This window comes from Lissotriton vulgaris, chromosome 7 (assembly GCF_964263255.1).
Source record: "Lissotriton vulgaris chromosome 7, aLisVul1.2, whole genome shotgun sequence".
Lineage (NCBI taxonomy): Eukaryota > Metazoa > Chordata > Amphibia > Caudata > Salamandridae > Lissotriton > Lissotriton vulgaris.
The window spans coordinates 827309970-827322544 of NC_141695.1; the positions used below are offsets into that span (position 1 = coordinate 827309970).

General features: G+C 45.2%; 1 protein-coding gene across 5 annotated transcripts in view; it reads left to right on the plus strand.

The window, feature by feature from the left end:
* Nucleotides 1-12575, plus strand: part of TMC6 (transmembrane channel like 6) — a 225286-nt gene that overhangs the window by 995 nt on the left and 211716 nt on the right. The window lies entirely within an intron of this gene.

Here is a 12575-nt window from a genome sequence, read left to right on the forward strand (position 1 = left end):
GCATTCATGAAATATATTCCAGTACTTTCATGGTGTACCTTGGAAGCCTGGCTTTTCCTAGTAGTAAATCTGATTTTTTTTAAATGTCTTAAGTCAGAAATAACTTCCCCTATACCAAGGTCCTAATTTTTCATGGGTGAGCCACTTAGGCCAATAACTACATTCCATATGACAGTACCAGAATGTTACCATGGATACTGCAGCCACAGTCATGGGTACCTTTAAAAATTTCCTCCAGTATACAAGAGTCAGAATTATGCCATTGATAACCCATTTATAAAATGAGTACTGTCAAGTCAAGTCAAGTCAGAGAATTTATATAGCGCACTACATACCCATAGGGTCTCAAGGCGCTGGAGGAGGGGTGGGGAATTACTTGTCAAATATCCACGTTTTAAGTTGCTTTCTGAATGCTAGGTGGTTCTGGGTAAGGCGAAGGTAAGTGGGAAGTGAGTTCCAGGTTTTAGCTGCTAGGTAGGAGAAGGATCTACCTCCCATGGTGGTTTTGTTGATGCGAGGTACAGTGGCAAGGGCTTGGTTGGATGATCGTAGCTGGCGGGAGGGGGTGTAGAAGGAAAGTCGTGTGTTGAGGCATTCTGGTCCGATTTCGTAGAGTGCTTTGTGTGCGTGGGTTAGGAGCCGGAAAGTGATCCTCTTATTGACGGGAAGCCAGTGGAGGTTTTTCAGGTGACCAGAGATATGTTCTTTATGTGGGATGTCTAATATGAGCCTGGCTGAGGCGTTTTGGATCAGTTGGAGTTTTTTCTGGAGTTTAGCGGTAGTACCGGCGTAGAGGGTGTTTCCATAGTCCAGTCGGCTCGTGACCAGAGCGTGGGTGACCGTTTTCCTAGTTTCGGTGGGGATCCAACGAAATGTTTTTTTGAGCATGCGAAGAATGTTGAAGCAGGATGAGGAGACGGCGTTGACTTGTCTGTTCATTGAAAGTGAGGAATCCAGGATGACGCCCAGGTTCCGAGCGTAGTCTGTCGGGATGGGTGCTTTTCCAAGGGCTTCTGGCCACCAGGAGTCGTCCCATGCGGAGGGGGAGGTACCTAAGATGAGGACTTCTGTTTTATCCGAGTTCAGTTTCAGACGGCTGTGTTTCATCCATTCGGCTACATCTTTCATTCCTTCGTGTAGGTTAGTTTTGGCGGTGCTGGGGTCATTGGTGAGTGATAGGATCAGTTGAGTGTCATCCGCGTAGGAGATGATGTTAAGGTTGTGTTGGCGGGCGATGGCCGCGAGGGGGCTCATGTATACGTTGAAAAGGGTGGGGCTGAGTGAAGATCCTTGTGGTACGCCGCAGATGACTTCAGTGGCCTCTGACTTGAATGGTGGAAGGCGGACTCTCTGGGTTCTTCCGGAGAGGAACGAGGTGATCCATTCTAGTGCTTTTCCTTGGATTCCGATGTTTCTGAGGCGCTGTAGAAGGGTGCTATGGCAGACTGTGTCGAAAGCTGCGGAGAGGTCGAGGAGGATGAGGGCGACTGTGTCTCCATTGTCCAATAGAGTTCGAATGTCGTCTGTTGCTGCGATGAGGGCGGTCTCAGTGCTGTGTTTTGCTCGGAAGCCGGACTGTGAGGAGTCGAGGGATTTGTTGGCTTCGAGGAAGGCGGCGAGCTGGTTGTTGACAGCTTTCTCGATGACTTTGGCCGGGAATGGAAGGAGCGAGATGGGGTGGTAATTTTTGAGTTCGGTGGGGTCCGCTGTGGGTTTTTTCAGAAGGGCGCTGAGTTCAGCGTGTTTCCAGCTTTCCGGGAAGGTGGCGGAGTTGAAGGAGCAGTTGATGACGTCTCGGAGGTGCGGTGCTATGATGGAGTCTGCTTTGTTGAAGATGTGGTGAGGGCATGGGTTAGTGGGGGATCCTGAGTGGATGGAGTTCATCAGGCGGATGGTGTCCTCAGTGGAGATTGGGTTCCAGTCATTAAGGATGTTCGAGGGGGGTGAAGGTCCAGCAGATGGTTGGGTGGGTTGGTCTCCGGGTTGGTCGTCGAAGCTGTTGTGGATGTCTGCAATTTTGTTGTGGAAGAATGAAGCTAGGGAGTCGCAGAGGGCTTGAGAGGGGGTGATGTCGTTAGAGTTACTGTAAATCTTATGACAAGAGTTACCTCAAATATCAGTTCCAACATTTTGCTGTGGATCCAGCTCCTATGCTAAGAATTATGTGCATCATATCAGGACCTTCAGTCAGTTGTGGTGGTGGGTGTTCTGTGTCCCTACTGCTGGGTATGAATGGGTTATCAGCTTTATCAGTTAAACAGTTTGAGACCCCATAGCCACTGGCGGTGCCTTCATAGAAGCATGTCAAGGCCTGCAGATGGCCATAGGTAACGAGTCCCATCCATATGCTGTTAGTGCCCATGTCCATAAGGCATGAATAACCTCCAGTGTGCCAGACCAGCACCACACTTGTATGCATAACAAACATACACTCACACACACATTCTCCCTATATCTCTTGCACACACACACACACACACTCACACTTCAATTAGTACATTTGCTTTTATTGTGTTAGAAAAGCTTGCCCTGCTGTTTCTGCTTTACCTGCCTTGCCTTTTAGTAAAACTTAATAAAAACAGATTCTCTATACGTTATTCAAAATAATAATATATTGCCTTGACAATGTTTGTTACAAGTATGATGTGAATGAAAAATGCACTTCTTAAAATAGCTGTGCGGGGCTTATGTTTGGTTTCACGAATTGATCAAGCAGTTTCAGTATTGGAAATTAATTAATCCACATTCTAACATGTAGTATCACAGCATCCAGCTGACCTTATGAAATGCTTGACTTCTTCTGCAACTATGGATTTCATCAAGTAACACTTTACATTTTGGAGTTTTTGAGACCCAACTTGCAATGTAAGAAAATAACTGCATGTCTCAAGATGAAGCATTGTGGTGAATGGAAAGCTAGGAATGGCTGAAGCTGTCACATGTTCTTCAATCCAGCACCATACCCTAAAGCCTCCGCCCTAGTCTCCCTCCTTGTGCCATCCCACATTCTCAGTCCACTCTCCCCTCTTGCCCCAGCCCCATTGTTGCAGATGGAATTAAGTAATCATCTAGTACTACCGAAAGAGCCGGTATTCTGTGGGTGCCTTTGTACAAATGTGTTGATTCATGAGAGTTGTGTCTTTTTTATATGTGCAGAGTAAGAGGTGTGCTCATGTAAGTGCTGGATGATGGTGAATAATGTGAGGGAATACAGCATGAGTGGTGCGAGTGTAGGGTGAAAAATGTGTCGATGTGAGTGTTAGGTGAGTTACATGAATGCAGAGTGAGAGGAGGGCCCATGTGAGTGTCTGGTGATATGATTGCATGCAGTGAGAGGAGCAAGTGCAAGGCAGTGTGAACGGTGTACATGTAGGATGAGTGATGTGCCTGTGTGTGGTGCAGGGTGAGCTGCAAGAGGGGAGGGTGATCAGTGAGAGTGACTGGTGAATGCACAGTGAGAGGATTTAGTGCAGAGTGAGTGGTGTGTTCCTATGAGTCTGGAACACTATTGTCTCTGTGTACAGGCAAGATGAACTGGGTGTCTGTATGAATACAGACTGAGAGGTTTGTCTGCGTGAGTGCAGGGTGAGAGGATGAAGTGCAGGGTAACTGGTGTGACTCCAGGGTGTGTGCTGTACTTGTTTAAGTGATATGAGTACGAGTACAGGGCGAGTGTTGTGCCCATGTGAATGAAAATGTGCTTGCTTGAGTGAGACTACAAATTGAGCAGCGAGGTGAGCAAAGTGGCACATGAGTGCAGTGTCAGTGGTGTGCCTGTGTAAGTGCAGGGTGAAAAGCATGAGTGCATGGTGAATGGTGTGAGTGCAGTGTGATCACTGTGAGTTCAGGGTGAGCAGTGTGCTGATGTGACTGCAGGGTAAGTGGAGGGAGAACGGCATGAGTTAATGGCAAGGGGCATAAGTGCAGTGTGGTCGCTGTGAGTGTAGGGTGAGCAGTGTGTTTGTGTGAGCGCAGGGTGAGCAGTGTGTTTGTGTGAGCGCAGGGTAAGAGGAGGTTGAATGGTGTGAGTGTAGGGTAACAGCGTGAGTTCAGTATGATGGCTGTGAGTGTAGGTTGAGCGGTGAAAGGGACAAGTGAGTGGAGTGTCATGTGCATGCAGTGTGATCAATGCACTCATTTGGGTGTAGCAAAGGAGGAGGGTGAATTGTGTGAGTGCATGATGAGCAGTGTGATCGCTGTGAGTGCAGGGCGAGGATGAAAGTGAAGGGTGAGTGATGAGAATGAGGAGTGAGGTGTCTGAATGCAGGATGTATACCCAAACACCCGGAGTAACGTATCCTTGTATTGATGTGTGAGTTGTATATGCACAGTATAGAGTCTGACCACAGACTGAAGCCTTTTGGTTAAAAGTTGTGCTAGTAAAATGATCTTTGAAGTGGGAAATGAATTAAATTCCAGTTACAAAGATGCAGAAATCCTGGCACATTGGCGAGTGGTTTCTGTCCCGTACTTCTAGCAAGTCGGCAGACTAACTCAGCTCTCTGACCTGTTTCAGACAGTCCTCGTCTTTGGTGTATTCCTTACAGCCATAGCCTTTGCTCCAGTGCCAGCAGGAAGGCAGGGTTATACTGTCCAGTCAGAGGAGACCCCAAACTAAGGCACAAAAGATGGAGAGGCTTCTCCATTCAACTTCCCTCATCTTTCTGTGGGGAACACCGTCAGGAAAGAATGGAGCTAGAGGGGGCAAAGGGTTTCCTAACACTACAAAAGGACCTTAGTCTCCTTCATTCCAATCCTTAGAGTCTGGTCCACCACAAACGATACCAGTAATGCATTGGAGGAACCCCACAATTCATAATGGTGTCTGAGCTCTTTCTAACCACTACCTTATGCACTTCGCCAGAACAGGAAATCAAAATGGATTCCTGAGTGCCCATGGCCTCATATAGCGTTTAATCTACACACACATCCTACTTGACACACATGAGCTACACACTCATAAGTCATCCATGTCTAAGGTCCCAGCATCCAAAGACATTTTTGAGGATTACCTTCACAGGGGGGAACTGAGCCATCTAAAAGGGGAACCCCCATGGAATTCCATCACTTGATTTCCTCCTAAATCTCAGCACATCATCAGCAAAACACCATCAGATGCACATGATCCTCCATCTGGATGTTGTCATGCTGAGTGCCAAACTACTTTTATTGTTTAATGGCTTCAAGCATCCTCTAGCATACCTGTTGCACCATTGGCTGTCTGGAGGCTTTTCAGAACACAATTCCTGAATTTCAATTGGAGATCACAGTATGTATCGTCCCAGTAGGTGCTCCTTGCTTACTGCTGAAACTCTACATTTACTAGGGATCTTGTAATCACTCAGCAGAGTGTGGGGTGCCTCTACATTAACTTCATGGACAATGTGTGTTGTAACGGTCATCACTACCAACAGCACAACACAAAAAAGCTCTTCACTTTAGAGACACCAAAATGATGGGTCTTATTTTACTAATTGTTAGAAGGCTTAAAATACAGTTTCGTTCACATTTGACTACAAACATAATGTGAACAGTGCTTGAAGTACCAGTGCTAAGTGCTAAGTGGGGAGTGCTGCCTTCTTGCCCCATGGAAATTACTAAACTTGTATATCGTATGAAAGCAGCTTCAGGTGTGACCTCCAATCCCTATGCCAGGGGTTCTCTTAACCTGGATGTGGGAGCCAGTAGGCGGAATCAAAAGGTTATTTACAGCATCTTTCCCAAGTAATCCTTCTGCCCGTTTCCTCTGCCCTATCTCAGGACCATACCCTGCTCACCTATGTTCTGTTCGGTTTGCCATCCTTTCCTCTGTTCGCTGTGTCAGGTGGGGGGTGGGACCTTCTCTCCACTCTGTGCCACAGTCGAGCCTGCATACAACTTTATATGTACACTGCCTGCACTGAATCAGCAAAATCATTCACTTTGTTATGCTGAGTTCCATAGAAATAGTCTCTTGGTCTCCGACCTGTTACAGGCACTCTTGTCAGTTCCAGACGCTGTAGCCCCTGCAGCAGAAAACTGCAAAGCAGAACAGGAGTCCTAGCATCAATTGCAATATGGTCACCACTGTGGTAAACTACAAAAAAATGGTTTCAAGTTCACATCTGCCCCGCTGCAGCCCAGGAAAATCTTTGATCTACAATGTTTTCCCCCTTTAAATTTACAAAACGCAAGCCTTGCTGGCAACAGATATCAGCTTTATAACACGTGCTGCACATAACTGAAAGTAATCAAACTTGTAACAATGACGAATGTATTACAAATTTATACCTGCACCACAAAATATTTTCTGGTTTTGTAGAACTTTTACAGTGCTCACACATACAATTACACCAACATGACTGAAGTTATAAAATACTAACTTTAGCAGAGTTCAACAATGAGAGAAATGATTCTGATTCTAGCTCATATAATTGCAGAAGGTGTCAAGTTTCTCAAGCCCACCCCCATCACAAAGTTTGACACTGATGAGTTATCTTACAGCATTTCAAATGATTGGGGTATTGCCAGAGGTTCATTATTCTGGGCATGGACTCCAAGCTGTAAATCCCAGAGAGAATGCCCTTACCGTGGTTAAACTGGATTGTCTATAAGGCAATGAACCCCAACATAAAATGTGGCAGCAGTTTTCATGTGGAGGAGCAGGCGCGCCAACAGTTGAACACCACTGATTTTAATGCTACGCAATGATGCAAGTGCAACAAAAGCTCGTACATTTGTAAAACAGTTACATTTTGCATTCAACGCTTAGAAATGAATGCCCCCATAGGAAAATAGTTATTCAGGTTTAAAAGATTCCAATAAAGCAGCATGTCATAGCTCTGGGAAACCAACATTAAAGACTAAATGACAACAAAAAATAAAATTAAGTAACAATATATTATTAAAGTTCTCTTGCAGACTCTTAAAGAAGAACACAACAAATGTCAGTTTTTTTTTTTTTGGAAGGGTGGCATCCCTACTTGTGAGATGCCTTTTCACTGAATGCTTTCTCCCACTGTGGCAGTAAAAACTAAATACAAAGTACAGAAATGGGCTGAGTGGAGACACAGGGGTTACGAACCAGTTAACAAAACAACAAAGCCTCCTTAACCCCTTCGCTGCTCATGACGAGCTCAGCTCATCATGAGGCACGGTTGAGCTGTGCTTATGACGAGCTGAGCTCGTCATGAATAAAGGCAACTCTGTGATTCCTGCACTGGGGGGAAAACCCCTAGCAGCCAAGGTGTTAACCAGTTCCAAGCGGGATGTAAATGGTCTATAAAAGACTTGTGAAAAAATCGGGCGCTCTGGAGATAAGACTCCAGACACTGCCCTGCCGAGCAAGTCAACGAGCCCGGGCTGAGACACACGATGACGGTGGGTGGGGGTGGCTAAATCCCTTTTAGCACCATGAGGCGTGCAGCCTGATCACAGGTAACTGGGGGCAAGTCATAGGTCAAGTACAGCCTGGGCAGGGCCATTGTACAAAGCGCTTTCGCGCGCAAATGGCCCTGTGAATACAGAAAGGAGAGGGGAAAATTATGTATCCCCCAGTCCTGTCCCCCGTGTCCCCCCCACTCCAAAATCTGGGGGGATAGATCCCCCTCGTCCCCCACACTTCCTACGCCCATGGGAGCCACAGACCGTGAGAGAGAGTGACGGTGAGTGGGGACATGCGAGGGCTCACCCATTCAATGCCAAGGGCGTAACTAGACCCGAACATTGGGGGGGAGGGGGGTGCTGTAACACTCCCAACCAGGGCTGGCCCTAGCACTGGTCGCACACGGTGCAACAGTCTTCTTTGGCACCCCCTCCCCCATTTCCATGAATTCCCTCACTACCACTCACCAACAATGCGCGTTATCGCTTCATAGCACCTTTCTGACAAACATTACATTTTTTGCATAGCGCTACTCGTAGTTTACTCACACTCAGTTCTATGATCTGCATGGTACATGTTCTTTGTAGCAGGCACATTAAGCCTCTGCCGCTGTGTGGGTGGCAGGAGTGCCCATGTGAGTGTATGGTCAGTGATGCGACAGAGTGAGAGCAGGGTAAGAGGAGCGACTGCAGGGTGAGTGAGGTGACCCTATGAATTTGGGTGCGGATGTAAGTGCAGAGTGGGACAAATGAATGCATGGTTAGTGATGGGATTGTTTGAGTGAGATTGCAGAGTGAGCAGTGAGGGAGACAGGTGAGTGAAGTGCCACATCAGTGCAGGGTGAGTAGTGTGCTTGTATGACTGCAGGGTGAGGTACAGGGTGGACAGCGCAGGTGCATAGTGAGTGCAGAGTGATCACTGTGAGTGCAGGGTGAGCGGGTGAATGGTGTGAGTGCATGTGATCAGTATGAGTGCATTGTGATCACTGTGAGTGCAGGGTGAGCGTGAAAGTGAAAGGTGACAATGAAGAGTGAGTTGTCTGAATGCAGGGTGCATTCCTAGACACTTAAAGTAACTCAGTTTGTTATTGACAGCGGCGGAGGGTTTCAGATATAAGTTAAATTATTGCTATTATGGCATTAATCAGGAATCAAGGGTGGAGGAAATAAATAATGTGCTGATCCTCCAACAAACTCCCAGTCATATAATTAGGGTTGCCAGCTCATTATTTTGATGTCCCAGACGGTACAAAAATAAGCAGTCACCGTAAGCCGTATTTTCAGTACTTCGAACAGCAAATATAAACAGAAAGCTCTATTAATTGTGTTGTAGGGCTGCCTGAATGATCCCTGACTGATAATTAACCCTTTCGATGCTCATGACGAGCTCAGCTCGTCATGATGCACAGTTGAGCTGTGCTGATGACGAGCTGAGCTCGTCATGAATAAAGAAGAATAGCAATTTTCAGCACAGGAGGGGGAAAACGCCTAGCAGCCAAGGTGTTAAAGGGAACAAAGTCAGAAAAGTCACATTACAAATTAATACATACTTTTTAAAATTTAAAACCCTATTTAGTGTCAAGACAAGGTCTGCGTGCTCTGAAAACAACACATTGCTGGCATTTTTCTTTTGACAGCCCGACTTTATATTCCTTTTCATGTAAAGCGCTCTGATACCTGATGTCTCTGGTCTAGTTCGTGCTGTATAAGACTCTAATAAAAAAATGCATTCTCACACTATGGCAGTAAATGTAAAATACAAATGTAAGGAATAGGCAGAATGGAGGCCAAGGGGGTAATCGAATCAGGAAAAAAAACAGCCTCTGTAACCAGTTTACAAAGGTGGTTACTGTGCAGGGTTTGGTGTGACAGGCTATTGGCTGGCGTTTGTCTATTTTTTTATACACGCATAAAAGCTACAAGATATACATCCGGTGTTGACCACATTCATTTATTACTTTATGGACTGTCAATAATTATATGTGTGCCCAGGTTTTGTGTCTCAGTTTACAAAGGTATGTACGTATGGAAATGGTCTTTAAAGACCTGTGAAAAACTCGGGCATGCCGCAGATAAGACTCCAGACACAGCTGAGCCCACAGCAGCTTGAGCTGCAGCAGCCCGGGCTGAAGCACTTTTAGCCCTATGCAGCCAGAGGTAGAGAAATACTCATCGAGGCAGAATAAAAAATATTGACGCACCATAGACACCAAGTTGACAGAAGGGCGAGGGAAGAGGAAACATTCTGCGACATTTGTAACGGCTGCATCCGTCTGTTGTGACAAAGGTCTCAGCACTCAGGCCCATACTTGAAATCTTAAATTAAATTAACCCTAGGTGGTGAACTCCGCTCCGTTCACTGAGTTTTTTGCACTCTAAGGAGCTCACAAAGTTTCGAAAACTCCGCTCCGCATAGCAGAGCGCAGTTTTTTCCTTGCTCGCATTCGGCAACAGTAAGTTGGCGAATGGGAGCAAAAAAATCTATCCCTATACCACTTCCCTGCGAGATTTCTCAATGTGGGCGGTCGCGGATGATCGCTACCCCTCGTGTTGAGAAACCTGTTTGTGTTGAGGAAGCTGCAGCTCGAGTACAACTTCTACTTGAGCGAAAGAAAGAAGCAGCACCCTTTTGCACTGTGCGTGATGCCATTTGTGCTGATTTTAAGCACAAGACAAACACCCGGCACTAAAAATCAGTGCGAACGACACAATGTAACCAACTGCACCGCTCGCAGAACTCCACGTAGCTTGGTTGAGTTTTTTGTCACTTCGCTGAGTTTCGCGTAGCTTACAGTAAATCTACTTATGGGTGCTGGTCCGGATCAGGAGCGATGTACTGCACAGTGACTCGTGTTACCGTGCAGTAGAAGGTCCTTTGCAAAGGTTGACTGATCACCTTTCTGTACCTTATTTCAATATTTAGTTATTAAGTGCAACTAATGCCCAGACAGTGTATTGTTAACAAGTTTAAGAAGGATAAAACAAAGAAGAAATACTATCACAAAATGTACTGCATAATGTAGCTTTTCCTGCTGCATAATTTACTCAGCCCTGGCCCATATTTTGACCCTCCCCTGCGGAATGATTCCAGTGGCCCTACTCATAACCAATAGAAACTAAGTAAAACAAGCATTTGCAATGCAATAGGTCTCGCAGTTACATGAGTTAAAGCTATTGGCATTGTAAATGGCAATGCCTTTTATATATGTTTTTAAAAGGAAAACAAATATAAAAGGCATTGTTATTTGCAATGTCAATAGCTCAAACTCGCGTAAATGCGAGACCTATTGCATTGCAAATGCTGATGGTAGAAATTTTTTAAGTACCACATGTGCTGATAAGTGAGAAATGGTACCAAAGAAATGCTAACGACTGGCCCTAAAAACACAGCATTTTAGTCATTAGATGATGTTTTCTTCTTTTTACTCCTTTCTGGCTGAGTAGTAGTAAATAAAATAAATACACATACCTCTCCAACTGCTTAAGAACGCTATAAAATATGAGATTAGTAGTGTAAAAACAAACGTTATCCCTCGGAAGACAAAACAAAGGGGCACATGCATCAATATTGCATTTTGCGATTCCTTAATTGCGAAAAATAAGGCATCGCAATTAAGGAATTGCAAGCTGCAATACATCAAGAAATCGCTTTAAAAATAGGGATTTCTTAAAATTCCTTAATTGCGATTCTCTAATTGAGAATCACAATTAAGGAATACCTCCCCATCTATTCCTATGGACCTAGAGGCCCATAGGAATGAATGGAAAGACATTCTTAATTTTCAATTCACCATTAGAAATTCGCAAATTAAGAATGCAATTTCAAGGGTGCAGGGGTGTCCAAAGGACACCCTGTTGCACCCCTGAAATCTGCTTAGAAGTACATTTTGCACACTCACATGCCCCAAGGGCATGTGTGTGTGTAAAATGGAACTTTGAAAAATGCACTTTAGTGCATTTTTCAAAGTTTTCGCAAATTACCATGAAGGTCAACTTCATGGTAAATTGCTCCCCTTATTTGCGAATTCACAAATTTTTAGAGTTTGATGCATTGCATTTAAGGAATCTCAATTTGAGATTCCTTAAATATAATCACAATTTAAGAAATCGCAATTTTGCGATTTCTTAAATTGTGAAAATTACAAAAATGTTAATGCATCCCAAAAATGGGAATTGCATTCGCAGCGGCCGAACTTTGCGATTCGTACCATTTGCGAATGCAATTTCCTTTGATGCATGTGCCCCAAAGAGATGTAACTGTCGTGCTGAGTAGGTGATGTAGTGACTGTGATGTGTAACCTCTGTTGTGTTCGGCAGCTGTACAGAGATCAGCCAGGATGCCAGTTAGAGTGGGAGAATATGTTATACCTTTCAGAACAAAGAAATATAATTTTATACATGTGCAAGGAATAATTCATATTTGTAAAGAGCTAAGATATCACCCCTTATGTTTTTAAGGCGCTGGGGCCAGTCGGGGAAATTAAATGAGCGATTGCCCACAGTCACATGGTGCTGAGCTGAGCTGAGCTGCAGCCGGCACCGGGGATAGGACCGTGCTCCAGAGTCAGCTAGCCGCTTGCCCGCTGCGCCACACCGCTCCCCCAAGGAAGGCCATTTCCTCTACGCGTGCTTCGCATTGGCACTGCTCTCTTAAATCTACAGGACAGGTTCGCCTGTCCAGCGACCATGATCCAATAACACATCCCTTGGATGTCAGCTTCAGGTCACTGAAAACAGAGCTGTCCTTGGGGTTCGATGTCATTTAGACTCAATTAACTGTGCACGGCACGGACGCGGCCTGTTTCCTGGTGACAGTTACATGTGCTTAAATTAGAGCTTTTGCAATTGTAAATGGTGTTGTAAACGATAATGTATTTTATCGCATAGAAAAATTTGACATGAAAGACGATGGCGATTAACCCTTTGCTGTCAAGCTCTTCCCAACCTACAACGGTTAAAACTTGGCCGATTTGGGAAACGTTGTGTGTCACAGAGGAACAACCACCGCGATCGCCCAGTGGGTTTGTGTGCCTGCTACAGAGATTGTATTGTATTGTATTGTAATTGCATTTATATAGCGCGTACTACCCCTGACGAGGCGTCGAAGCGCTTTTTTCGGCTAGTATCAAGCTACTCCGGGACCCATAGAGGATTAGTGTTGAATTAGTTAAGTGAAACATGCAAGTACATTTTAAGTGGTGGATAGGTTAGTC